At 48.6% G+C, this 26,130-nt stretch overlaps 1 protein-coding gene across 1 annotated transcript in view; it reads right to left on the bottom strand.

Annotated features, from left to right (window-relative positions):
• LOC143925079 (contactin-associated protein-like 5) overlaps window positions 1-26,130 on the bottom strand; it is a 591,832-nt gene that overhangs the window by 327,640 nt on the left and 238,062 nt on the right. The window lies entirely within an intron of this gene.

Here is a 26,130-nt window from a genome sequence, read left to right as displayed (position 1 = left end):
GAGAGAAATAAGAGGGAGGGAGGAGATAGGGGAGAGAGGGGTTGAGGAGAGAAGGAGAGGAGAGGGGGAGAGATGGTGGGGGAGAGAGAGGGGGAGAGAGAGAAGGGAGAGAGGAGGGGAGAGGGATAGAGGGGTGGGAGGGAGAGAGAGAGAGGGAGAGAGAGGTTGGGGCGGGAGTGGGAGAGAGGAGGGGGCGAGGGAGAGAAGAGAGAAAGAGATAGAAGAGAATAAGAGGGAGGGAAAGAGGGGGGGGAGAGATAGGGGAGAGAGGAGAGGGGAGAGAGGGGGGAGAATAAGAGGGAGGGAGACATAGGGGAGGAGGGGTTGAGAGAGAGAAGGAGAGAGAGGAGGGAGAGCGAGAGGGGGAGAGAGAGGGAGGGAAGAGATAGGGGAGAGAGAGGAGAGGAGAGAGGGGGAGAGAATAAGAGGGAAGGAAGACATAGGGGGAGAGAGGGATTGAGAGAGAGAAGGAGAGAGAGGAGCTGGCAGAGAGAGGAGGGAGAGAGAGAGGGAGAGATAGGGTAGAGAAAGAGAGAGTGAGGGAGAGAGAGAGGGTGAGGGAGAGAGAGGGGTGAGAAAAGAGAGAGTGGAGATAGAGGAGAGAAGGGGGAGAGAGGGGGTGGGGAAAGAGAGAGAGAGGAGAATAAAAGGGGGAGAGAAAGAGGGGAGCAGGGCAGAGATAGGGGAGAGAGGAGGGGGAGAGAGGGATAGAGGGGGTGGGGAGGGAGAGAGAAGAGGGGGAGAGAGGTTGGGGAGGGAGAGGGAGAGAGAGGGAGAGAAGGAGATAGAAGAGAATAAGAGGGGAAGGAAAGAGGGGGAGGGCAGAGATAGGGGAGAGAGAGGAGAGGGAGAGAGGGGGGAGAATAAGAGGGAGGGAAGACATAGGGAGAGAGGGGTTGAGAGAGAGAAGGAGAGAGAGGAGGGAGAGCGAGAGGGGGAGAGAGAGGGAGGGAAGAGATAGGGGAGAGAGAGGGGAGAATAAGAGGGAGGGAAGACATAGGGGAGAGAGGGATTGGAAGAGATAGAGTAGAGAAAGAGAGAGAGGGGCGAGAAAAAGAGAGTGGGATTAGAGGAGAGAGAGGGGAGAAGAGGGGAGAGGGGGTGGGGAAAGAGAAGAGAGGAGAATAAAAGGGGGAGGGAAAGAGGGGGAGGTCAGACATAAGGGAGAGAGAGGAGGGGGCGAGAGGGGTGGAGGGAGAGAGGGGAAAGAGGGGGAGAGAGGGGGAGAATAAGAGGGAGGGAAGAGATAGGGGAGAGAACAGGGTGAGAGAGGGGGGCGAGAGGGTTGAGAAAAAGAGAGAGAGGGATAGAGGGGATAGAGGAGGGTGAGGGGGAGAGAGAGGGAGAGAGAGGGTGGGGAGAGAGAGGGGGCGGGGAGCAGAGTGAGTGAGGAGAATAAGAGGGGGGGGGGGCAGAGATAGGGGAGAGAGGAGGGGGAGATAGGGATAGAGGGGGTGGGGAGGGAGAGAGAGGAGGGGGGAGGGGGAGGGAGAGAGAGAGAGGGGGAAAGAGAGGGGGCGAGAGAGAGAGAGCGAGAGAGAGAGAGAGAGAGAGAGAGAGAGAGAGAAGAATAAGAGGGGGAGAGGGAAAGAGGGGGAGGGGGTGAGGCAGAGAAGAGGAGGGAGAGTGAGAGGGAGAGGGGTGGGGAGGAAGAGAGGATGAGAGGGGTGGGGAGGGAGAGAGGGGAGAGAATAAGAGGGAGGGAGGAGATAGGGGAGAGAGGGGTTGAGAGAGAGAAGGGAGAGCGAGAGGGGGAGAGAGGGTGGGGAGAGAGAGAGGGGGAGAGCAGAGATAGGGGAGAGAGGAGGGGGAGAGAGGGATAGAGGGGGTGGGGAGGGAGAGAGAAGAGGGGGAGAGAGGGTTGGGGAGGGAGAGGGAGAGAGAGGGGGCGAGGGAGAGAGAGAGAGAAAGAGATAGAAGAGAATAAGAGGGGAAGGGAAAGAGGGGGAGGGCAGAGATAGGGAAGGAGAGAGGAGAGGGAGAGAGGGGGGAGAATAAGAGGGAGGGACGACATAGGGGAGAGAGGGGTTGAGAGAGAGAAGGAGAGAGAGGAGGGAGAGCGAGAGGGGGAGAGAGAGGGAGGGAAGAGATAGGGGACGAGAGAGGAGAGGGAGAGAGGGGGGAGAATAAGAGGGAAGGAAGACATAGGGGAGAGAGGGATTGAGAGAGAGAGAAGGAGAGAGAGGAGCGGCAGCGAGAGGGGGAGAGAGAGAGGGAAGAGATAGGGTAGAGAAAGAGAGAGTGGATGGAGAGAGAGGGGTGAGAAAAAGAGAGAGTGGGATAGAGGAGAGAAGGGGGAGAGAGGGGGTGGGAAAGAGAGAGAGAGGAGAATAAAAGGGGGAGGGAAAGAGGGGGAGGGCAGAGATAGGGGAGAGAGGAGGGGAGGAGAGGGATAGAGGGGGTGGGGAGGGAGAGAGAAGAGGGGGGGAGAGGTTGGGGAGGGAGAGGGAGAGAGAGGGAGAAAGAGATAGAAGAGAATAAGAGGGGAAGGGAAAGAGGGGGAGGGCAGAGATAGGGGAGAGAGAGGAGAAGGAGAGAGGGGGGAGAATAAGAGGGAGGGAAGACATAGGGGAGAGAGGGTTGAGAGAGAAAAGGAGAGAGAGGAGGGAGAGCGAGAGGGGGAGAGAGAGGGAGGGAAGAGATAGGGGAGAGAGGGGGGAGAATAAGAGGGAGGGAAGACATAGGGGAGAGAGGGATTGATTGAGAGAAGAAGAGAGAGGAGTGAGAGGGGGAGAGAGAGAGAGGGAAGAGATAGAGTAGAGAAAGAGAGAGAGGGGCGAGAAAAAGAGAGTGGGATAGAGGAGAGAGAGGGGGAGAGAGGGGAGAGGGGGTGGGGAAAGAGAGAGAGAGAGGAGAATAAAAGGGGGAGGGAAAGAGGGGGAGGGCAGACATAAGGGAGAGAGAGGAGGGGGCGAGAGGGTGGGGAGGGAGAGAGGGCGAGAATAAGAGGGAGGGAAGAGATAGGGAGAGGGGGTTGAGACAGACAGAGGAAGGAGAGTGAGAGGGGGAGAGAGAAGGAGGGAGAGAGGGGGTGGGGAGTGAGAGAGGGGAGAGAATAAGAGGGAAGGAAGAGATAGGGGAGAGAGGGGTTGAGCGAGAGAAGGGAGAGAAGGGGGGGAGAGAAGGAGGAGAGAAGGGGAGGGGTAAGGGTGAGAGACACCTGTCAGTTTTATTTTGTTTTTTTGTTTTTTTGCCATCTGTGTCCCGTTGGTGATATTTCCCTTCACTTCCTGTCCCATAGCCAAAACAGGAAGTGGGAGGTTCTAATCCTTCTCCACTCTATCCAAAACAAAACAAAAACTTTTTCCTCTAGCTATACTTTAAGTGTGACTCATACTTGTAAAGTTTATATAATAGTGCTCTCCGTTGACGAGCTAAAATAAAGCCCTTGGCCTGAGAATACAACATAATACAACATAATGGTTGCAGCTCTATGATGTGGTCTCGGAGGAAGGTGTGTTATTTGGAACCTCTTTGCTCCCCAACGAGGGATTTGAAATCTCTTTAAGACACAAAATAAAAACCAAGGCATGAGGTGTAATTAAGTTTAATCCGTGCTTTCCTGTGTACCGGCTCTTTTGATAAAGTTCGGAACACGCTGTGGATCTGAAATTGAATATCGCTGCACTGGCAAACAAATCCCTTAACTGGGAGAATTTATTGTGTTTTCGGCTAAAATACCAGAGACGCCGTCTCTGTGCCGAGCCCGGACCTATCAGAGGATTACTTCAGGAGGCTCCGCGTATTTATCAACTGAGCCAGGCGTCACACGCTAATGGCCGATGTGATATTTCCGCTACGGGTCTGAGCGAGGAGAAGCAGCAAACACGGGTTTTATTAAAAAGTTCTGAGCGCACTTCCTTCTGGTTCTCTATATCTGGAATCTGGGAAATGTGCAATGAAGGTAAAGTCATGTTTTAATAAAATATTTATAGATATTAAGCTACAAAGTAGAGTTCAAGGCCAGCAAATTGAATATGTTTCTTTAAAACGGTATTAATCCCAAAAGCAAACATTTCTTGCATTGCAGTCTACCAATTCTTATGCCGCGTACACACGATCGGAATTATGGTCGGAAAAAGCTCTGATGGTTTTCCCCGACGGAATTACGCTCAAGATTTCTTGCCTACGCACGGTCACATCAAATTTTAACAGTCAAGAACGCGGTGATGTACAACACTATGACGAGGCGAGAAAAAAAATCAAGTTCCATGAGTCAAATTGTTTCCGAGCATGCGTAGGAATTTTGCGCGTCGGGATTGCTACAGCCGATCGGAATTTCCGGTAGAAACTTTTTCCGTCTGAAAAATTGAGAACACGCTCTCAAATTTTTGGCCGGCGGGGAATTCGGACAGCTACATTCCGATGGAGCGTACACACGGCCGCATTTTACGATGAAAAGCTCTCATCGGTCTTTTGCTGGCCGAAATTGCGATCGTGTGTACGCGGCATTACATGTGATGGCTGCATTTGTGTAGACCCGCATCCGGTACATGGCTGGACTTTGGGTTGGTTTTAGAGGGATGATGTGCAGCTCCAGGCATCACACCGGTAACGGTATTTAGAGCCTGTGGTCGGCTCTCTTTTAAAAGCAATCCTAGCGGCTAACTAGATGCTGGATTTCTTTTAGGGCCAGTTCACACCACATGCAGTCCAGTGCGGTTTTTTTTCTGCACCAAAAACGCATGGAAAGTAGGTTATATGATTTTCAATGGCATAGTTCACACTAGTGCGGTCAGTTCCGGTGTGTTCCAGTTCCAGAAATTTTCTGCACTGGAATGTACTGAAATGCTGTAAAACGCATCAAAAACGCACCGGAATGCACCTAAATGCACCAAAAATGCACTGCAACACATGTGTCCTTATTTAAGGTTAAGAAAAAACAGGGGAGGGAAAAAAACACACTGGACTGCATCAAAACGCACCAAAAACGCATCAAAATGCACTGGAACGCATCAAAAACGCACATGCAGAAAAGCACCTGGAACGCACCCAAGACTGCGTTTCTATGGTGTGAACTGGCCCTTTCAAGCAAGGGGGGTGCCCCCCCATTCCTCCCACCTTCCACGCTTGCTCGTGCTTTCCCGTTCCCCCTGAAGACCCGAGCGACCAGCAAGCATGTCCCCTATGGTAACCCGGAAGCGATGACCTGACATCACGTCTGGTTAACCTGGATGACAACAGCGCCATTCAAAAAAAAAAAGCATTTGAAAACACCAATCAACCGGAGTAGGGGTTTGGGATCTTAAAGACCCCCCATATTTTTCCCCACAAATAGAGATTCTTTTGGTGGTATTTGATCACCCCTGCGGTTTTTATTTTTTGCTCTGTAAACAAAAATAGAGCGACAATTTTGAAAAAAATGCATTATTTTTTTACATTTTGCTATAATAAATATCCCCCAAAAATATATAAAAAAACGTTTTTTTTCCTTAGTTTAGGCCGATACATATTCTTCTACATATTTTTGGTAAAAAAAAAAAAATCGCAATAAGCGATTATTGATTGGTTTGCGCAAAAGTTATAGCGTTTACAAAATAGGGGATAGTTTTATGCCATTTTTATTTTATTTTTTCTACTAGTAATGGCGGCGATCAGCGATTTTTATCTTGACTGCAACATTATGGCGGACACATCGGACATTTTTGACACATTTTTGGGACCACTGGCATTTATACAGCAATCAGTGCTATACAAATGCACCGATTCCTGTGTAAATGTGACTGGCAGTGAAGAGGTTAACCACTAGGGGGCACTGTAGGGGTTAAGTGTGTCCTGAGGAGTGATTCTAACTGTGGGGGGCGTGGCTACGTGTGACACGTCACTGATCTCTGATCCTGATCACAGGGAGCAGAGATCAGTGGCACTGTCACTGGGCAGAACGGGGAGATGCTTGTTTACATTAACATCTCCCCATTCTTCCTCTCCATGAGACGATTGCGGGTATCCCCGTGGTGATCGAGTCCGCGGGACCCACAAACCTGACTCACGGAGCTTGCCGTTGTCCCATGCGTTGGCCCCCTGAAAACAGCGATCGTCGATGTTGGACGAGAAGGCGTGACTTGTAGTCTCCACTCGAATTCATCCCAAAGGTGTTCTATCAGGTGCAGGACAGTCAAGTTCCTCCACCCCAAACTCGCTCATCCGTGTCTTGATGGACCTTGCTTTGTGCACTGGTCCAAACCATTTGGTGTTGGGTTGTTTTTCAGGGGTTGGGCTTGGCCCCTTAGTTCCAGCGAAGGGAACTCTTAAGGTGTCGGCATATCAAGACATTTTGGACAATTCGATGCTTCCAACTTCGTAGGAACAGTTTGGGGATGACCCCTTCCTGTTCCAACATGACTGCGCACCAGTCATGGGGAGCCATTCATAGCCATGTCATGCCTCCAACACTTAAACAAATATCAATTATGTTTTTTATAATTGTTAATCAGCATTAAGATGTATATATTTGATGTTTTTCTCTGTTTTCTATTTAGAACCCACAATTTTGCACAGGTTTACATAAATTTTCCCTGAGGAAGCCAATGTTTTGGCGAAACATGTAGGGTAGGATTACCTGTGACCTTTACTGGCCTCACAACATCTTGGCTTGTTTTTATTTGCATACCCCTTTGTGCTGTCTTTGTCCACGCACCCATAGGTGTGCGCAGCCTATTGCATTAGGGTGTGCACCCCAAAGCTCAAACACGCATGCGTGTGTGTCTATATACTGCATATCTGGCCCTGGCACATTGACCTCCCTGCCAGCACAGTGAAAGAGAAGCGCGTAAGTACTTCTCTTATGGCACAGCCGGTGAAAGGGAGAACTTTCCCGTTTCCCCGCTGCTACACAGAGCGATAATGCTAAGGTGCACTAGGTGATTAGGGTGTGCCCAGGCACACCCTGTGCGCACGCCTATGCACGCACCTATGTATGTATATGGGAATTTTGAAAAGGTAATTTAAAGAAACCATAGTAATTATAAAAAATAACAAAATGTATTCAACAATAATACAGACATTTAAAAACAATGGAGATGGCTATACCCAACATTGCGCAATACAGTTACACGTCATAAGGGTAGATAAAGTCTTTCAGCAACATGTTTCGCCCGCTGGGGCTTCCTCAGGGGATTTTTGTAAATATCCCCCGAGGAAGCCCCAGCGGGCAAAACATGTCGGGACACAATTGCTGAAAGACTTTGATTTATCTACCCTTATGACGTGTAAGGGCCGGTTCACACAGCGAGGCGCGGCGAGGCGTCTCCGACTTGCCTCGCCGCGACCTGCGGGGACCTCAGCGGCGACTTGCAGAGGACTTCTGTATAGAAGTCAATGCAAGTCGCCCCCGAAGTCGCCCCGAAGTAGTACAGGAACCTTTTTTCTGAGTCGGAGCGACTCGAGTCGCTCCTCTCAGAACGGTTCCATTGTACAGAACGGGGGCGACTTGCGGGAGCGAGGCGAGGCGAGCCGTGTCGCCTCGCATCGCCTCGCTGTGTGAACCGGCCCTAACTGTATTGCACAATGTTGGGTATAGCCATCTCCATTGTTTTTAAATGTCTGTATTATTGTTGAATACATTTTGTTATCTTTTATAAATACTATGGTTTCTTTTTCGGTGTTGCCACCCTGAAAGTCCCATTAAATTTCCTTTCGAAAATTCCCATATTATTCAGGGATGGTGGTGCCTATTATTGAATTTGTCACCCATCCATACCATCTAATAACTATGTATGTATAAGAAATTTATGTCATTTGTTTTTTATTAATATATGAAATAAAATTAAAATAACTTTTTATGCATTTTTTGTAAGGATTATATTTTCTGGCACCGCCAAACTCCCCTCTCTCTACCCCTATTCAAATTTTCATGACTGCGCACCAGTGCACAAAGCAAGGTCCATCAAGACATGGATGAGGAAGTTTGGGGTGGAGGAACTTGACTGGCCTGCACACAGTCCTGACCTCAAGCCCGATAAAACACCTTTGGGATGAATTAGAGCGGAGACTGCGCGCCAGGCCTTCTCCTCACAAATGCGCTTCTGGAAGAATGGTCAAACATTCCCATAGGCTGGGTTCATATATTTGCAGGTTGCGGTTTGCTGTCTGGGGGGGGGGGGTTCTGTTCCCCGGTTCCGGCGCGATTCAGGTGCAAACTTTTCCCTGAATTTGCACCTGAACTGGACCCAAAAATGCACAGGACCCTTTTCAAAATCGCACCACAGCCGTGTTCACGTGTTATGCGAATTGGATGTGGTTAAAAATGCATCTAATTCGCATATATGTGAACCCAGCCTTAAGTTTGTTTTTGATTCAGGGGTCTATTTATAAATGTTTTCACACAAGATTCACACCTTTTTCCAATTAATCTAATTATAAAAATGTGTGAAAACATTTAGAAATCCTGTGCTCTGTGTGTGAGTGTGTGTGTGTATGTGTGTTTTTTCGTTTTTTTTTTTTTTTTTTCAGTAATCTGCATTGGAGTATTTTTTTATTTAACTTTTTAACTTTTTCTAATCTCAGTTTTTTGTTCTGCAAAAAAAAAAAAAAAGAAAAGTAAAATATTGAGAATAATGGGTAATAATGATTATTATTATTATTATTATTAACGATTTATATAGCGCCAACAGTTTACGCAGCGCTTTACAATGTATAGGGGAGACAACACAATTACAGTACAATACAAAAAGGTACAGGGGGGCCCGGCTCGTAGAGCTTACATTCTTAATGGAGGGGGTGGTGGTACAAAAGGTAATAGCTGCAGAGAATGATTTGATGGGGGGGCTCGGGGACAGTTGTTAGGTGGGTGTGGGATAGGCTTCCCTGAATAAATGAGTTTTCAGGGAACTCTTAAAGGTGGACAGGGTAGGGGCTGAGCGGACAGACTGGGGCAGGGAGTTCCAGAGGATGGGAGAGGCTCTGGAGAAGTCCTGAAGTCGAGCATGAGAGGAGGTAACAAGGGAGCTAGAAAGCAGGAGGTCCTGGGAGGAGCGGAGGGGACGATTTGGGCGATATCTGCAGATGAGGTTGGTGATGTAGATGGGGGCGATGTTGTGGATGGCTTTGTATGTTATGGTTAGCATTTTGAATTTTACACGGTGGGGGAGGGGAAGCCAGTGAAGGGATTGGCAGAGATGGGCAGCCGCCACGGATCGGTTAGTGAGGTGTATTAGTCTAGCAGCAGCATTTATAATAGACTGAAGGGGGGAGGAGCCTGCATAAGGGTCGGCCATTAAGGAGAGAGTTGCAGTAGTCAAGGCGGGAAATAATCAAGGAGTGAACAAGTTGCTTTGTGATGTCATTAGTCAGGAAGGTGGAATTCTGGAGATGTTGTGGAGGTGAAGGCGGCAGGATTTAGCCAGTGATTGGATGTGGGGGCTGAAGGAGAGGTCAGAGTCAAGGATTACACCCAGGACCCCGGCATGTGTGGAGGGACCAATGGTTGTGTTTTTGGAATTTAATGGTGAAGTCGCAAGGGGGGGATAGTGAAGGAGGAAAGTGGTGTGACATCCATATCGATATATCATTCAGAGATCTATGAGGAGATGGAGGGGGTGAGTTGAGGAGTGGAGAGACAGATCTGGGTGTCGTCGGCATAGAGGTGGTATTGGAAGCCATGGGAGGTTATCAACTGGCCCAGGGAAGAGGTATAGAGCGAGAATAGGAGGGGCCCAAGGACAGAACCTTGGGGTACCCCAACAGAAAGAGGAAGGGGAGTGGAGGAGATGGAGTTGTAAGTGACACTGAAAGTGCGCTGAGATAGGTAGGGGGAAAACCAGGATAAAGCAGAATCACGGAGGCCAAGGGAGCGTAATTTGCCAAGGAGGAGGAGCAGGTGGTCAACTGTGTCAAAGGCAGCAGAGAGGTCTAAAAGTACAAGTATGGAGTAGTGGCCGTTGGTTTTAGCAGTTAGTAGGTCATTGGTGAGTAGGGATGAGCCGAACACCCCCCTAGTTCGGTTCGCACCAGAACCTGCGAACGGACCGAAAGTTTGCACGAACGTTAGAACCCTATTAATTACAATGGACGCGAATGTTCGAAATATAAAGTGCTAATTATAACGGCCAATATGCATGTTATTGTCCTAAAAAGGGTTTGGGGACCCGGGACCTGCCCCAGGGGACATGTATCAATGCAAAAAGAAGTTTTAAAAACTGAAGTTTTTTCTGGAGCAGTCATTTTAATGATGCATAAAGTGAAAAAAAAAGGGAAATTTTCCTTTAAATATTGTACCTGGGGGTGTCTATAGTATGATTGTGAAGTGCCACGTGTTTCCCGTGTTTAGAACAGTCCCTGCACAAAATTACATTTGTAAAGGAAAAAAAGCCATTTAAAACTGCTTGCGGCCATTAAAGCATTAATTAAGTAATTATTAAGTAATGTCTTGTCCTGGCAATATGGAGGAAAATCTTTGAGAAAAATGGCATGGCTACCCCATCACCCCCCTACCCCAGCCCATTACCAGCCCATTTGGGTCTTGTTTGGATATTAAGGGGAACCCCGCACCCAAAATATGTTATGTTAATGTTAGGCAGATGCCTGTGTTGCACAAATGAACTACACAACACCAGCAACGAGGGGGGGGGGGGGGTAGATTCAGGTGTATGCTGTGCAGGAGGCACACTACACTGACTGAATATTAGGCAGATGCCTGTGTTGTACAAATCAACTACACAACACCAGCAATGAAGGGGGGGTAGATTCAGGTGTATGCTGTGCAGGGGCACACTACACTGACTGAATATTAGGCAGATGCCTGTGTTGTACAAATCAACTACACAACACCAGCAATGAGGGGGGGTAGATTCAGGTGTATGCTGTGCAGGAGGCACACTACACTCACTGTAACAGCGCTAGGTTAGGAAGCAAAGCAAAGCTGACACTGTCCCTGCCTATCCTTCTCTCTATGAACGCCGCAACACACTACACAAGGCAGCCGCGCTGGCGGCCTTATAAAGTGTGGGGCGTGTACTAAACCCCCTGAGCTATAATTGGCCACAGGCATCCAACCTGTGGCCAATTATGGCTCTCCTCGCTGCCGGCGCTGTGATTGGCCAAGCATGCGGGGTCACAGTGCATGCTTGGCCAATCATCAGCCAGCAATGCACTGCGACTGGCGCAGTGCGGGCCGTTCGTATCACACGAATTTGATGCAAACGCCCCACAAATTTCTGTTTTTTCGACGAAAACGGACTAACGGCCGATGTTCGATTCGAACATGGGTTCGAATCGAACACCGGGCTCATCCCTATTGGTGAGTTTTAGTAGGGCAGTTTCAGTAGAATGTTGTGGGCGGAAGCCAGACTGTAAGGGGTCAAGAAGGTTGTTGTCCATGAGGTAGCGACTCATTTGGTCATGGACAAGGAGTTCGATGAGCTTGAAGGCAACCGGGAGCAGGGAGATGGGTCTTAAGTTGTTCAAACAGGTGGGGTCTAGTGAGGTTTTTTTTGAGTATGGGGGTAACCAGTGCATGTTTGAGAGGGGAAGGAAAGGTGCCGGAGGAGAGGGAGAGGTTGAAGATGTGGGTTAGGGAGTTGAGGATAGAGTGGGAAGGTGGCAGCAGTAATTGTGAGGGGACAGGGTTCCAGGAGCAAGTAGTGAGGTGGGCCGTGGAGAGGAGTTTATTAACTTCATCTGTGGTAACTGGGCAAAAAGAGGAGAGTATTGAGCGTGGTGTTGGACCTGTTGTGTTGGGGAGGAAGTTGAATGCTGGATATCTCCTTGCAAATTGTGTAGATTTTGCTATTGAAATGGTTGGCAATCTGTTGAGCGGTAAGCAAGTTGGTGGGTGGGGGCAGTGGGGGGATAATGATAATAATAATAATAATAATAATAATCATCCTCAGGAGTCATTTAAAGCCCATTGCATGCCTAAAAGCCACCAGCAATCACTAACCCCTTCAATACCGGGCACTTTCACCCCCATTTCTGCCCAGGCCATTTTTCAGCTTTCAGCGCTGTCACACTTTGAATGGCAATTGCGTGGGCATACAACACTGTACTCTTCACACAAACAGAGCTTTCTTTTGGTGGCATTTAATCACTGCTGGGGTTTTTTTTTTTTTTTACTAAAGAAAAAACAAAAACAAAAAAAAGATTGAAAATGTTGAGGAAAAAAAAAGTTTTTCTTCGTTTCTGTCAGTAAATTTTGTAAATAAGTAATTTTTCTTCTTCACTGATGTGTGCTGAGGAGGTGGCACTAATGGGCACAGATAGGCTGCACTGATGGGCACTGATTAGGTGGCACTGATAGGAGGCACTGGTGGGCACTGAATTGCAGCACAGATAGGCAGCACTGATGGGCACTAGAGCTGCCACGACGAGTCGGCATAATCGATTACGTCGACTACAAAAATACATCGACGTGCGTGCAGGGCGTCGATGCGTCACAGTGCTCCGTGTCTCCCGCTCTCCTCCGTGCTGTTGTCCCCCTCTCTTCTCCCCCTCCGTGCATCTGTCCCCCTCCGTGCTGCCGCCCCCCTCTCCTCTCCCCTCCGTGCATCTGTCCCCCTCTCTCTTCTCTGTGTCCCCCTCCTTGCTGTCGCCCCCCTCTCTCTTCTCTGTGTCCCCCTCCGTGCTGCCACCCCCCCTCTCTCTTCTCTGTGTGCCCCTCCGTGTTGCCGCCCCCTCTCTCTTCTCTGTGTCCCCCTCCGTGCTGCCGCCCCCCTCTCTCTTCTCTGTGTCCCCCTCTGTGTTGCTGCCCCCTCTCTCTTCTCTGTGTCCCCCTCCGTGCATCTGTCCCCCTCTCTCTTCTCTGTGTCTCCCTCCATGCTGCCGTCCCCCTCTCTCTTCTCTGTGTCCCCCTCCGTGCTGCCGCCCCCTCTCTTCTCTGTGTCCCCCTCCGTGCTGCAGCCCCCTCTCTTCTCTGTGTCCCCCTTCGTGCTGCCGCCCCCTCTCTCTTCTCTGTGTCCCCCTCCGTGATGCCGCCCCCTCTCTCTTCTCTGTGTCCCCCTCCGTGCATCTGTCCCCCTCTCGCTTCTCTGTGTCTCCCTCCGGTGCTGCCGCCCCCCTTTCTCTTCTCTGTGTCCCCCTCCATGCTGCCACCCCCTCTCTCTTCTCTGTGTCCCCCTCCGTGCTGCCACCCCCCCTCTCTCTTCTCTGTGTCCCCCTCCGTGCTGCCGCCCCCTCTCTCTTCTCTGTGTCTCCCTCCGTGCTGCCGTCCCCCTCTCTCTTCTCTGTGTCCCCCTCCATGCTGCCACCCCCCTCTCTCTTCTTTGTGTACCCCTCCGTGCTGCCGCCCCCCTCTTCTCTGTGTCCCCCTCCGTGCTGCCGCCCCCTCTCTCTTCTTTGTGTCCCCCTTCGTGCTGCCGCCCCCTCTCTCTTCTTTGTGTCCCCCTTCATGCTGCCGCCCCCCTCTCTCTTCTCTGTGTCCCCCTCCTTGCTGCCGCCCCCCTCTCTCTTCTCTGTGTCCCCCTCCGTGCTGCCGCCCCCTCTCTCTTCTCTGTGTCTCCCTCCGTGCTGCCGTCCCCCTCTCTCTTCTCTGTGTCCCCCTCCATGCTGCCACCCCCCTCTCTCTTCTTTGTGTACCCCTCCGTGCTGCCGCCCCCCTCTTCTCTGTGTCCCCCTCCGTGCTGCCGCCCCCTCTCTCTTCTTTGTGTCCCCCTTCGTGCTGCCGCCCCCTCTCTCTTCTTTGTGTCCCCCTTCATGCTGCCGCCCCCCTCTCTCTTCTCTGTGTCCCCCTCCTTGCTGCCGCCCCCCTCTCTCTTCTCTGTGTCCCCCTCCGTGTTGCCGCCCCCTCTCTCTTCTCTGTGTCCCCCTCCGTGCATCTGTCCCCCTCTCGCTTCTCTGTGTCTCCCTCCGGTGCTGCCGCCCCCCTCTCTCTTCTCTGTGTCCCCCTCCATGCTGCCACCCCCCTCTCTCTTCTCTGTGTCCCCCTCCGTGCTGCCACCCCCCCTCTCTCTTCTCTGTGTCCCCCTCCGTGCTGCCGCCCCCTCTCTCTTCTCTGTGTCTCCCTCCGTGCTGCCGTCCCCCTCTCTCTTCTCTGTGTCCCCCTCCATGCTGCCACCCCCCTCTCTCTTCTTTGTGTCCCCCTCCGTGCTGCCGCCCCCCTCTTCTCTATGTCCCCCTCCGTGCTGCCGCCCCCTCTCTCTTCTTTGTGTCCCCCTTCGTGCTTCCGCCCCCCTCTCTCTTCTTTGTGTCCCCCTTCATGCTGCCGACCCCCTCTCTCTTCTCTGTGTCCCCCTCCTTGCTGCCGCCCCCCTCTCTCTTCCCTGTGTCCCCCTCCGTGCTGCCACCCCCCCTCTCTCTTCTCTGTGTCCCCCTCCGTGCTGCCGTCCCCCTCTCTCTTCTCTGTGTCCCCCTCCATGCTGCCACCCCCCTTATTCTCTGTGTCCCCCTCCGTGTTGCCGCCCCCCTCTCTCTTCTTTGTGTCCCCCTTCGTGCTGCCGCCCCCCTCTCTCTTCTTTGTGTCCCCCTTCGTGCTGCCAACCCCCTCTCTCTTCTTTGTGTCCCCCTTCGTGCTGCCGCCCCCTCTCTCTTCTTTGTGTCCCCCTTCGTGCTGCCGCCCCCTCTCTCTTCTTTGTGTCCCCCTTCGTGCTGCCGCCCCCCTCTCTCTTCTCTGTGTCCCCCTCCGTGCTGCCGCCCCCCCTCTGTATCTCAGGATGGAGAGCAGAGGTAGGAGCCGGTGTCCTATCACATATGGTCCCCCATCGGATAGTGTCCGCTGTGTACTGCGCATGCGCAGTACACAGCAACACAGATTCCAAAAATAGCCGAGGATGAACGGTGCCTGCGCCGTGAGTCCAGGTTCTAGCCCCACCATCTAAGTGGACATAGAGCAGAAATATAAAAGAGCCAAGCGCAGTGAGGCCGAGCCCCGAAGTGTAGCGAGCGAAGCTCGCCCGCGAGTGGCCCTCTAATTTTACGAACCCTATGTCCGCTCGGATGGTGGGGCTACCAACTCCACTCACGGCGCAGGCGCCGTTCATCTTCTGAGATTTTCCGAAGCTTCTTCTGCGCATGCGCAGTACGGGACGGACGCTATATGATGGCAGGACACTATCTGCCAGAACCCGGCTCCTTCGTTTTCAGAATGGACAGAGTCAGTGACCACTGAGTCTGTCCATTCACATAACTGAAACATTGTAACCGCCTGTGATTATGATGTCTCAGGTAATGAATGGAGAGAAGCCGCTGTCTTCTCTCCATTCATTATCGGTGCAGCAGAGGCTGCAGAGAAAGGAACTGGGGAATCTGTGTCCCCAGTCCCTTTCCCTGTCTCAAATGGGAGATGTCAGAGGTCTGTTAAGACCCCTGATATCTCACCATAGCCCCCCCCCCCCAACAGGGCCCCCCAACAGGGCTGATAAAAATTGCAATAAATAACAAAAAAATAACAAAAAGATTGTAAAAAAAATTATAAAAAAAACAACAAAAAACACACTGACACTGTCCCTACACACACCCCCCCTTAAAAAAAAGAAAGCATTGTAAAAAATAAATTATAAACATTCATGAACTTCTGAACAGAAAATAAAAAGCTAAGATAAAAGAATATATATATATATATATTTATTTATATTCTTTTATCTTAACTTTGCAAAAAATAAGTACATAAAAAAAGTTTCAAGAATATAAGTACATACTTATATATAATATATATATATATATATATATATATATATATATATATATATATATATATATATATATATGTATGTACTAGTTATATTCTTTTATCTTACTGTTTTTTTTTTTTTACCGTTTTTTTTTTTATGTACTTATTTTTTGTAAAGTTATCCAAAGGATTAATTAGCTAATAAAAAAAAAACCCACTAGATTAATAAAAAAATAAAATAATCGTCTAATCGATGACTAATCGAAAAAATAATCGATAGATTAGTTGACAGACAAACTAATCGTTAGTTGCAGCTTTAATGGGCACTAATGGGTGGCACTGATGGGCACTGTTGGGTATTGATGGGTAGCACTGATGAGCAGGCACTAAAAGGCAGCACCAATTGGCACCAGTAACGGGCAATGATTTTTGTTACTGATGGGCACTGATAGGCGGCACTAATGGGCACTGATATGCACATTGATGGGTACTAATGGGTGGCACTGATGCGAATTGATGGGTAGCACTGATGAGCAGGCACTGGTGGGCACTAAAAGGCAGCACCAACTAGCACCAGTAATGGGCAATGATTTGTGTCACTGGTGGGCACAGATATGCAGCATGGATAGGCAGCACGGATGTGAGGCGCGGATTGGCACTAATGGGCAGAACTGATGGGCACTAATGGGAATTGATGGGTAGTAGTGATGAGCAGGCACTCATGGGCACTGAAAGGCAGCACCAACTGGCACCAGTAATGGGCAATGATTTGTGTCACTGATGGGCACTGATAGGCGGCACTGATGGGCTCCGATAGGAGGCACTAGTGGGCATTGATATGCAGCATGGATAAGCAGCACTGATGGATACTAATGGGCGGCACTGATGGGAATTGATGGGTAGCACTGATGAGCAGGCAATGATGGGCACTAAAAGGCAGCACCAACTGGCACCAGTAATGGGCAATGATTTGTGTCACTGATGTGCACTGATAGGCGGCACTAATGAGCACTGGTAGGCACTGATATTCAGCACAGATAGGCAGCACTGATGGGCACTAATGGGTGGCACTGATGGGCACAGTTTGAATCCGATCCGTCCACCCATCCTAATGAAGGGCAACAGGCAGTGGAGCCTTGCGGCTTCACTCACTGCCCATTTCCTACTGTGCATGCGCAAGTTGCGCGGCGCTTTGTGAATGGACGCCTGTCTACTGGGACACACACATGTCCCACAAGACAACGCGCCCCATTTCCCAGGAGACAACGCGAGGGAGGACAAGAACTCCGGAATAGGAAGTGGCAGATTAGGACGATCTGCCTAGCAACAGCCATTTCTGGTAAGTAAAAATATATATTTTTTCAAATGTTTTTTAACCACTTGCCGACCGCCTCACGCTGATATACGTCGGCAGAAGGGCGCGTACAGGCAAACTAATGTACCTGTACATTGCCCTTTAATAGATGGCTAGCGGGCACGCTCACGCGCCTGCGGCAAGATCCGTGAGTCGGGTCACAGATCCTGCGGACTCAATCGCCGCGGGGATACCCGCGATCGCCTCACGAGGAGGAAGCATCTCCCCATTCTGCCTAGTGACAGGACACCGATCTCTGCTCCCTGTGATCGGAGCTATGATCAGTGTCATGTCACACACAGCCACGTCCCCCCACAGGTAGACACACTCCCCTAGGACACACTTAACCCCTACACTGCCCGCTAGTGGTTAACCCCATTCACTGCCAGTGTCATTTACACAGTAATCAGTGCATTTGTATAGCACTGATCGCTTTATAAATGTCAATGGTCCCAAAAATGTGTCAAAATTGACCGATGTGTCCGCCATAATGTCGCAGTCATGATAAAAATCGCTGATCGCCGCCATTACTAGTAAAAAAAAAAATATTTATAAAAATGCCATAAAACAATCCCCTATCTTGTAGACACAAATTTTTGCGCAAACCAATCAATATTCGCTTATTGAGATTTTGTTTTATCAAAAATACAAAAAAATATATATATATAAATAATTTTATCAAAAAAAAAAAGAAGAATACATATCGGCCTAAACTGAGGAAAACATTTTTATATATTTTTGGGGGATATTTATTATAGCAAAATGTAAAAAATAATGCGTTTTTTTTCTTCAAAATAGTTGCTCTTTTTTTGTTTATAGCGCAAAAAATAAAAACCGCAGGGGTGATCAAATACCAACAAAAGAAAGCTCTATTTGTGGGGAAAAAAGGACATCAATTTTGTTTGGGAGCCACGTCGCACGACCGCGCAATTGTCAGTTAAAACGACGCAGTGCCGAATCGCAAAAAGTGCTCTGGTCAGGAAGGGGGTAAATCCTTCTGGGGCTGAAGTGGTTAATGAATTTTAAAGAGCGTGTTTATGTATTTTTTTATTTTTTAGGGTGGACCTCCGCTTTAATATGTGAGTTAGGGACCTTAGACTGTAAGCTCCTTTAAGGACAGGGACTGATGTGAATGTATAATATATATGTATATATATATATATATATATATATATATATATATATATTGTGGCAGCACGCAGGTAAAATCACCTGGTTGTATTCAGGATGGGAAATATGTGTGTCCTAGATTCAGGCTTTATGCAGACTTTTACAATTAGAGGGGAAGAGTTAATGAGCCCAGCTGTAGTAAGTGGGCTCATTAAGACCTCTACAAAAAACCCCAGCATGCATAGGGAGATGCTCCATCCTGGAACCAGTTTTGTGTGTATAGACTGGGGAGTCTGAGATCTGTTCTGTGCGGTAAGTTAATGCCTGTGTGGCAAACCCCTACAATAGGGACAGGGACTGGGGCAGCACAAGGCTGCACCCAGTTGTTAGACAGGGAGTCTACGTGTGTAGTTAGAGGTCAAGCTGACCAGGATTTATTTTCTTGTTTTATTTTGTTTGGCTGTTATATGTATCACTGCCTGTAGCCTAAATAAACCGGATCTTTTGTTTTTTGCACCTACACCGCTGTCTGCTGTGCCTGACTTTGTGTTGTGAACCCATCCAGGGGGTCACACACACCCGCTACCGAGTGAACCCCCTCACAGTTGGTGGAGAATTTTGGCAGTTTTTTTTTTTTTGTTGTTGTTAAGGCCAGCATGGAGGAGATACTGAGACAGCTGGCTCTAGCAAATTCAAACCAGCAGCAAACAAATGCAGCTTTACAAAAGAGCCTTGCAGCTCAACAACAAGCCCAGCAGCAGGCAAATGCAAATCAGCAGCAGAGTTTGGAAGCCCAGCAGCAGGCAAATGCAAATCAGCAGCAGACAAATGCAACTTTGCAGCAGAGTTTGGAAGCTCAGCAACAAGCCCAGCAGCGATCTGAAGCCCGCTTCATAGACCTGTTGCAGAAGCAAGAGCAGAATTTTCAACAGCAAATAGAGACATTGATACAGCAACGTCCGCAGACCAATGAAGCAAGTGGGTACAATAATACCGCAACCTTTGGTGTGAGCCGTTTACTGACAAAAATGACTGGAGAGGATGATCCGGAGGTGTTTTTGACCACATTTGAAAGGACTGCTGAAAGGGAAAAGTGGCCTAAGGAGCAATGGGCTGGACTGGTGGCCCCTCTGTTAACTGGGGAATCGCAGAAAGCTTATTATGACCTAGAGCCTGACCAAGCAAAAGACTATGTGGTGCTAAAAGCAGAAATATTGGCACGGCTGGGTGTCACCCTGGCAGTCCGGGCTCAGCGTGTGCATAACTGGACTTTTCAGGTTGGAAAACCTCCCAGGTCTCAAATGTATGATCTCATTCACCTGAGCAGGAAGTGGCTGCAGCCAGAGATTTTGACCGCACCAAACATTGTGGAACGTGTGGTTATGGATCGTTTCCTGAGAGCTCTTCCTACTGCCATCCAAAAATGGGTAAGCCATGGAGACCCAGAAAATGCAGATAAACTTGTGGATCTGGTTGAGAGGTACTTGGCTACAGAGAACCTGACCACCTCTTCCAGGGACTCACGGACTTTCCCCCCTAAGACCAGATCATCCCCAGTGGCGGGTAAGATGACTCCAAGGGGTGAGGGTGGAGAGAGTGAGAGGGTGGGAGTTCTACCTAAGGTCTGGCGGGAGCAGCCCAGGAAGCCCATGCTGCAAGAGGCAGCGAAAAAAATTATTGGCTACCGCTGCCGGCAAGAGGGACATATTGCAGCCAATTGCCCAGTTGTGGATGAGCCTATGCAATGTGACTTTATAAGGGAGAGACGTCAGTCGCTGTTTGCGACAGTTGCATGCACTGCCATTCGGGGACCTGAGAAACATTTATGTAAAATGTGTATTAATGGTAGACATGTTGATGTGTTGCTAGATTCAGGTAGCCTGGTAACATTGATAAAAGCTGAATTAGTTACTACAGAGGTCTCTGGGAAGAACAGGGTGGCTGTTATTTGTGTGCATGGGGACACCCGAGAGTATCCTGTAACTTCAGTGTTTTTTGAGACCCCCAAAGGTAACCTCTCTCATCAGGTGGGGTTAGTGTCTCAGTTACCACATGATGCTATTGTGGGAAGGGATTTTCCAAAATTCTGGGAACTCTGGGATTGTCCTGAGGCCCCCATTGGTGCCCCTATAAACCAGGAAGATGACCAGAATTCCTCTGGGAGTGGTGAGGACTCTCCTGAATTTCCCTTGTCGGTATTGGCGGGGGAAACTCGAGAAACTGGGGAGGAGCCAACATCCTCAGATGAAAACATGCCGTCTGTGGAGTTTTCGGATCTTGAGGTTCACAGGGAAAATTTTGCCACAGAACAGTTAAAAGACCCCACCCTAATAAAGGCACGGGAAAATGTGGTGAAAATAGATGGCGAGTTAGTGAACCCAGATAAGACTTGCCCTTATCCTTACTTCACTATGGAAAGGGACCTGCTATATCGAGTGGCTCAAAGGGCAGAAGAAACCATTGAGCAACTTGTAGTGCCCAAACCTTACAGGAAGTTGGTGTTAGAATTGGCTCATGGACACATTCTGGGAGGTCATCTGGGGACAGAGAAAACCAGAGAGAGGGTATTGCAGAGATTCTATTGGCCTGGGGTCATGAAGGAAATAGAAAAGTATTGTTCCTCCTGCCCTGTGTGTCAGAAGTCGGCACCTATGCCACATTTCCGTAACCCACTGGTACCTCTTCCTATCATTGAGGTCCCCTTTGAGAGGATCGCAATGGATTTGGTAGGTCCGATAATGAAGTCTGCTAGGGGGCATCAGTACATTTTGGTTATATTGGACTATGCCACCCGTTATCCGGAAGCAATTCCTCTCCGAAATACCTCGGCCAAAACCATAGCCAAAGAGCTATCCCTTGTTTTTAGCCGCGTGGGTATTTGTAAGGAACTGCTTACGGACCAAGGTACACCCTTTATGTCCCGGGTTATGAAAGAATTATGCAAGTTGTACAAAGTGAAGCAATTGCGTACATCTGTGTATCACCCCCAAACAGATGGGTTGGTTGAAAGATTCAACAAAACCCTAAAACAAATGTTAAAGAAGGTGGTGGATAGAGATGGAAAGAATTGGGACTGTCTAATACCCTATCTGATGTTTGCCATTAGGGAGGTACCCCAATCCTCTACGGGTTTCTCACCCTTCGAGTTGCTCTATGGGAGACACCCAAGAGGGCTGCTGGATATTGCCAAGGAAACTTGGGAAAATGAGAGTTCTCCTCACAGGAGTGTGATTGAGCATGTCGCCCTGATGCAAGATAGAATTGCACAGGTAATGCCAATTGTAAAGGAACATTTAACCCAAGCGCAGTTAGCACAGCAGAGAGTGTACAACCGTGGGGCCAAGACACGTACTTTTTCTCCGGGGGATAGGGTCTTGGTGCTAGTCCCTACGGTTGAAAGCAAGGTTCTGGCCAAATGGCAAGGTCCATATGAAGTAATTGAAAAAATTAGTGAGGTGAACTACAGGGTTAGACAGCCAGGAAGGCGAAAGCCGGAGCAGATCTATCACGTCAATCTGCTGAAAGCCTGGAGGGATAGGGAATCCCTAGTCGCAGAGACTTTGTCACAAGTACAGCCTGATTGCTTAGTTCCTGAGGTTGGAATAGCAGACACCTTATCGAAACCCCAACAACAGGAGGTTAAAGAGTTTGTACTTCGTAACAAAGAGATTTTCTCTGAGCTTCCGGGACAAACATCTGGCGTAGAGCATGACATTATCACCCCGCCAGGAGAAAGGGTAAAACTAAAACCTTATAGAATACCAGAGGCCCGACGGGAGGCAATACGTGGGGAGGTTCAAAGGATGCTGGAATTGGGTGTGATAGAGGAGTCCCAGAGTGACTGGTCCAGTCCTATTGTACTAGTGCCCAAACCTGATGGGAGCTGGCGGTTTTGTAACGATTTTAGACAATTAAATAAAGTTACAAAATTTGACACCTACCCCATGCCACGTATAGATGAGTTGGTTGACCGGCTGGGAACAGCCCGATATATGACAACTCTTGATCTCACCAAAGGGTATTGGCAAATTCCCCTGGCCGAGTCGGCCAAGGAGAAAACTGCGTTTGTAACCCCAGATGGGGCATTCCAATATAAGAGAATGCCGTTTGGGTTACAGAATGCACCGGCAACATTCCAGCGGAAAATGGATAAGATTCTGAGACCCCATCATAAATATGCTGCAGCTTACCTGGATGATGTGATTATCCATAGCACAGACTGGGTCTCACATTTGCCAAAAGTACAAGCAGTCCTAGACTCTATCCGGGAAGCTGGGTTTACGGCCAATCCAAAGAAGTGTACCATTGGACAGGAGGAGGCCAAATATCTTGGGTACACTATTGGGAGGGGGGTGATAAAACCCCAAGTCAATAAAGTCGAGGCCATACAGAGTTGACCACGTCCCAACAGCAAGAAACAGGTACGAGCCTTTCTGGGAATCGCTGGCTATTATCGACGATTCATTCCCCATTTTGCTTCTCAGGCTGTGCCCCTCACCAACCTGACAAAAGGGAAAGAGTCGGTCATGGTTAAATGGTCCCCAGAGGCTGAGGAAGCATTTCAGTCCTTAAAAACAGCCTTATGTAGCCAGCCAGTGTTGTACTCACCAGACTTCTCTAAGGACTTTGTTGTACAAACTGATGCATCAGACGTTGGGTTAGGGGCAGTGTTATCCCAGGTCTGGAACGGGGAAGAGCACCCAGTCATTTACCTCAGCAGGAAGTTAAAGTCCCATGAGGTAAATTACTCCACGATTGAGAAGGAATGTTTAGCAGTGAAGTGGGCTCTAGATTCCCTTCGGTACTATCTGCTAGGTAGGCACTTTGACCTGGTGACTGATCACGCTCCTTTAAAGTGGATGGCTCAAAACAAGGAGACCAATAGAAGGGTAAATAGGTGGTTCCTGGCCCTACAGGAATTTAACTTTACAGTTAAGCATCGCCCTGGTGTTAAAATGGGGAATGTGGATGCTTTGCCTCGGATACATGCGTGTCTGGCTGCTTGTGTTACAACCCCAAGGTTGAAACAAGAGGGGGGGGGTATGTGGCAGCACGCAGGTAAAATCACCTGGTTGTATTCAGGATGGGAAATATGTGTGTCCTAGATTCAGGCTTTATGCAGACTTTTACAATTAGAGGGGAAGAGTTAATGAGCCCAGCTGTAGTAAGTGGGCTCATTAAGACCTCTACAAAAAACCCCAGCATGCTTAGGGAGATGCTCCATCCTGGAACCAGTTTTGTGTGTATAGACTGGGGAGTCTGAGATCTGTTCTGTGCGGTAAGTTAATGCCTGTGTGGCAAACCCCTACAATAGGGACAGGGACTGGGGCAGCCCAAGGCTGCACCCAGTTGTTAGACAGGGAGTCTACGTGTGTAGTTAGAGGTCAAGCTGACCAGGATTTATTTTCTTGTTTTATTTTGTTTGGCTGTTATATGTATCACTGCATGTAGCCTAAATAAACCGGATCTTTTGTTTTTTGCACCTACACCGCTGTCTGCTGTGCCTGACTTTGTGTTGTGAACCCATCCAGGGGGTCACACACACCCGCTACCGAGCGAACCCCCTCACAGTATATATATATATATATATATATATATATATATATATATACATACATACATACATACATACATATTATACATTCACATCAGTCCCTGTCCTTAAATAAATATAAATATATATATATATATATATATATATATATATATATATATATATAATGTGTGTGCTGCGTAAATTGATGGTGCTATATAAATACCTGTAATAAATTAAAAAAGAAATAGTGAGATGTATTTTAAAGTGTTTCCATTAAGTTAATGGAAAATGTATCGGGAGATAAAAAGGTCCAGGTGTGAAGGAGCTCCTAAAGTTTTCTTTGGCGACCTAGAAAATGTAATATTAATGGAAAAGCATTAAGCTGTGTACTGACCCGCGTTGTTAGCCGCCTTCTTCTTTTTATTGTAACCAAACGATGTGTTATAAAAGCTAAACTGTGTTTTAGATTTAGTGGCCTATTAAAGTATATGTGAAACCAAACATGTTTTTCACAGGAAAGGAAGGCTGTAGTTGAGCAGACATCTACAATAAACATACAATAAAAAAAAAAAAAAAACGACCTTAATAAAGCTATTGTACTGTAAATGTATTTTTTTTTAAAAATAGCAAACAGCCCCAATCCTCCTCTTCTGGGGTCCCCTCCCCCCTGCAGTCCTAGCTCCTCCCCCCTACTGAGTGCCCCTATAGCAAGAGATTTGCTATGGGGGCACCCTGGTGGGCTCGAATTTTCTACATAAAAGAAGGCTACTTTTTAAGAGTGCGGCTGTCCAGAATCTTTTCCTGTTTAGGGCTCGATGCTGAGCTGGAAAAGGATACTAAGTATGGTTTCCCATAGACACACTCCTAAACCTTGTGGACGGCCTTCCTAGAAGAGTTAAAGCTGTTATAGCTGCAAAGGGCGGAGCCAACTCAATATTGAACCCTATGGACTAAGACTGGGATGTCATTAAAGTTTATGTAAAGGCTGGTGTCCCAATACTTTTGACAATATAGTGTATATTGAACATTATGTATGGCCCTTTGGTGATGTCAGGGGCCGCGTTTAAAGCCCCAGAAGAGTTGAAGCTGTTATAGCTGCAAAGGGCGGAGCCAACTCAATATTGAACCCTACGGACTAAGACTGGGAGGCCATTAAAGATGCCATGAAAATGATGAAAAATGATATGTTAGTGCAAATAAAAAAAGTATCACGGGCAGTACTCAATTTCCTCTGAAAAAAAAAAAAAAACATGTTTCATAGTTTGTTATACTAGATCTGATTGTAGCCGTATTAGTGCAATTGTGACAGAGAAAACTGAGTACTGTCCGTGATATCACAGACAGTACTCAATTTTCTCTATAGTTTGTTATAAAATTTAGCAAATGGGTAATTTTTCTCCTTCATTGATATTCGCTGGTGAGGCTGCACTGACGGCACTGATGGGCTGCACTCATGGGCACTTATTGGCTGCACTGATGGGCACAGATAAGGCAACACTGATAGGCACAGATAAGATTGCACTGATGGGCACTGATAAGACGGCACTGATGGGCACTGATAAGACGGCACTGATGAGTGGCACTGATGGGTGGCACTTATAGATGGCACCCATGGGAACTGATGGGCAATCATGGGGTAGCACTGATGGGCACTGGTAGATGGCATTGATGGGCACTGGTAAGTGGTACTGGTAGGTGGTATTGATAGGCAGCAATGGTAATGCCACACTGATTAATTTATAGGTGGCATTGTGGGCACTGATAGGCATCACTGTGGGCACTGATAGATGGCAGTGTGGGCACTGATAAGTGACACTGTGAGGTGGCAACGATGGCACTGATAGGTGGCACTGTGAGGTGACACTGTGGGGACTGATGGGTAATACTGTGAGCACTGGTAGGTGGCGCTGTGAGGTGGCACTGATGGCCCTGATAGGTGGCACTGTGGGCACTGATGGGTAGTACTGTGGACACTGGTAGGTGGGGCTGGTGGGCACTGGTAGGTGTTGCACGTCATGGTCACTGGTGGTACTTTCATGATCAGGGCCAATGTCCCTCTCACAGCCGCCGGTGATCGGCTTTTTTTTCCCCTGATAGCGTGAGGAGGAAAAATAGGCGATTACCGGCTTTGTTTAAATCACATGATCAGCTGTCATTGGCTGACAGCTGATCACGTGATAAGGGGTCGGGATCGACCCCTTACTCCGATCTGTGATCAGGCGAGTCTCATAGACTCGCTGATCACAGAGCGCGCCACACACGCCCTGCGGGGGGAGCACAGGCCGCTCAAGCACCGGAGGACGTCCAGGGATGCCCTCCCGGCAAATGGAGTCCATGCTGTAGCCGTCTTTCGGCTATAGCGTGGATGGCAGGTGGTTAAGATTAAAAGCCTTCTGTGTGCAGCCAGCCCCCCCCCCCCCAATACTTACCTGAGTTTTCCACTCTCTGTCCAGCGAGTGTCTCAGCTGTCTAGGATTCTCCCTCCTGATTGGCTGAGACACAGCAGTGGCGCCATTGATTCCCGCTACTGTCAATCGAAGAGATGGGGCTGGGCAAGGTTGGGGTTCCGTGTCTGAATGGACACAGGAAGCT

The sequence above is a fragment of the Lithobates pipiens genome, unplaced genomic scaffold (assembly GCF_037356315.1).
Source record: "Lithobates pipiens isolate NorthernLeopardFrog02 unplaced genomic scaffold, aLitPip1_a1.2 Scaffold_22, whole genome shotgun sequence".
NCBI classification, from domain to species: Eukaryota; Metazoa; Chordata; class Amphibia; order Anura; family Ranidae; genus Lithobates; species Lithobates pipiens.
This window is presented reverse-complemented; position numbering and strand designations above follow the sequence as displayed.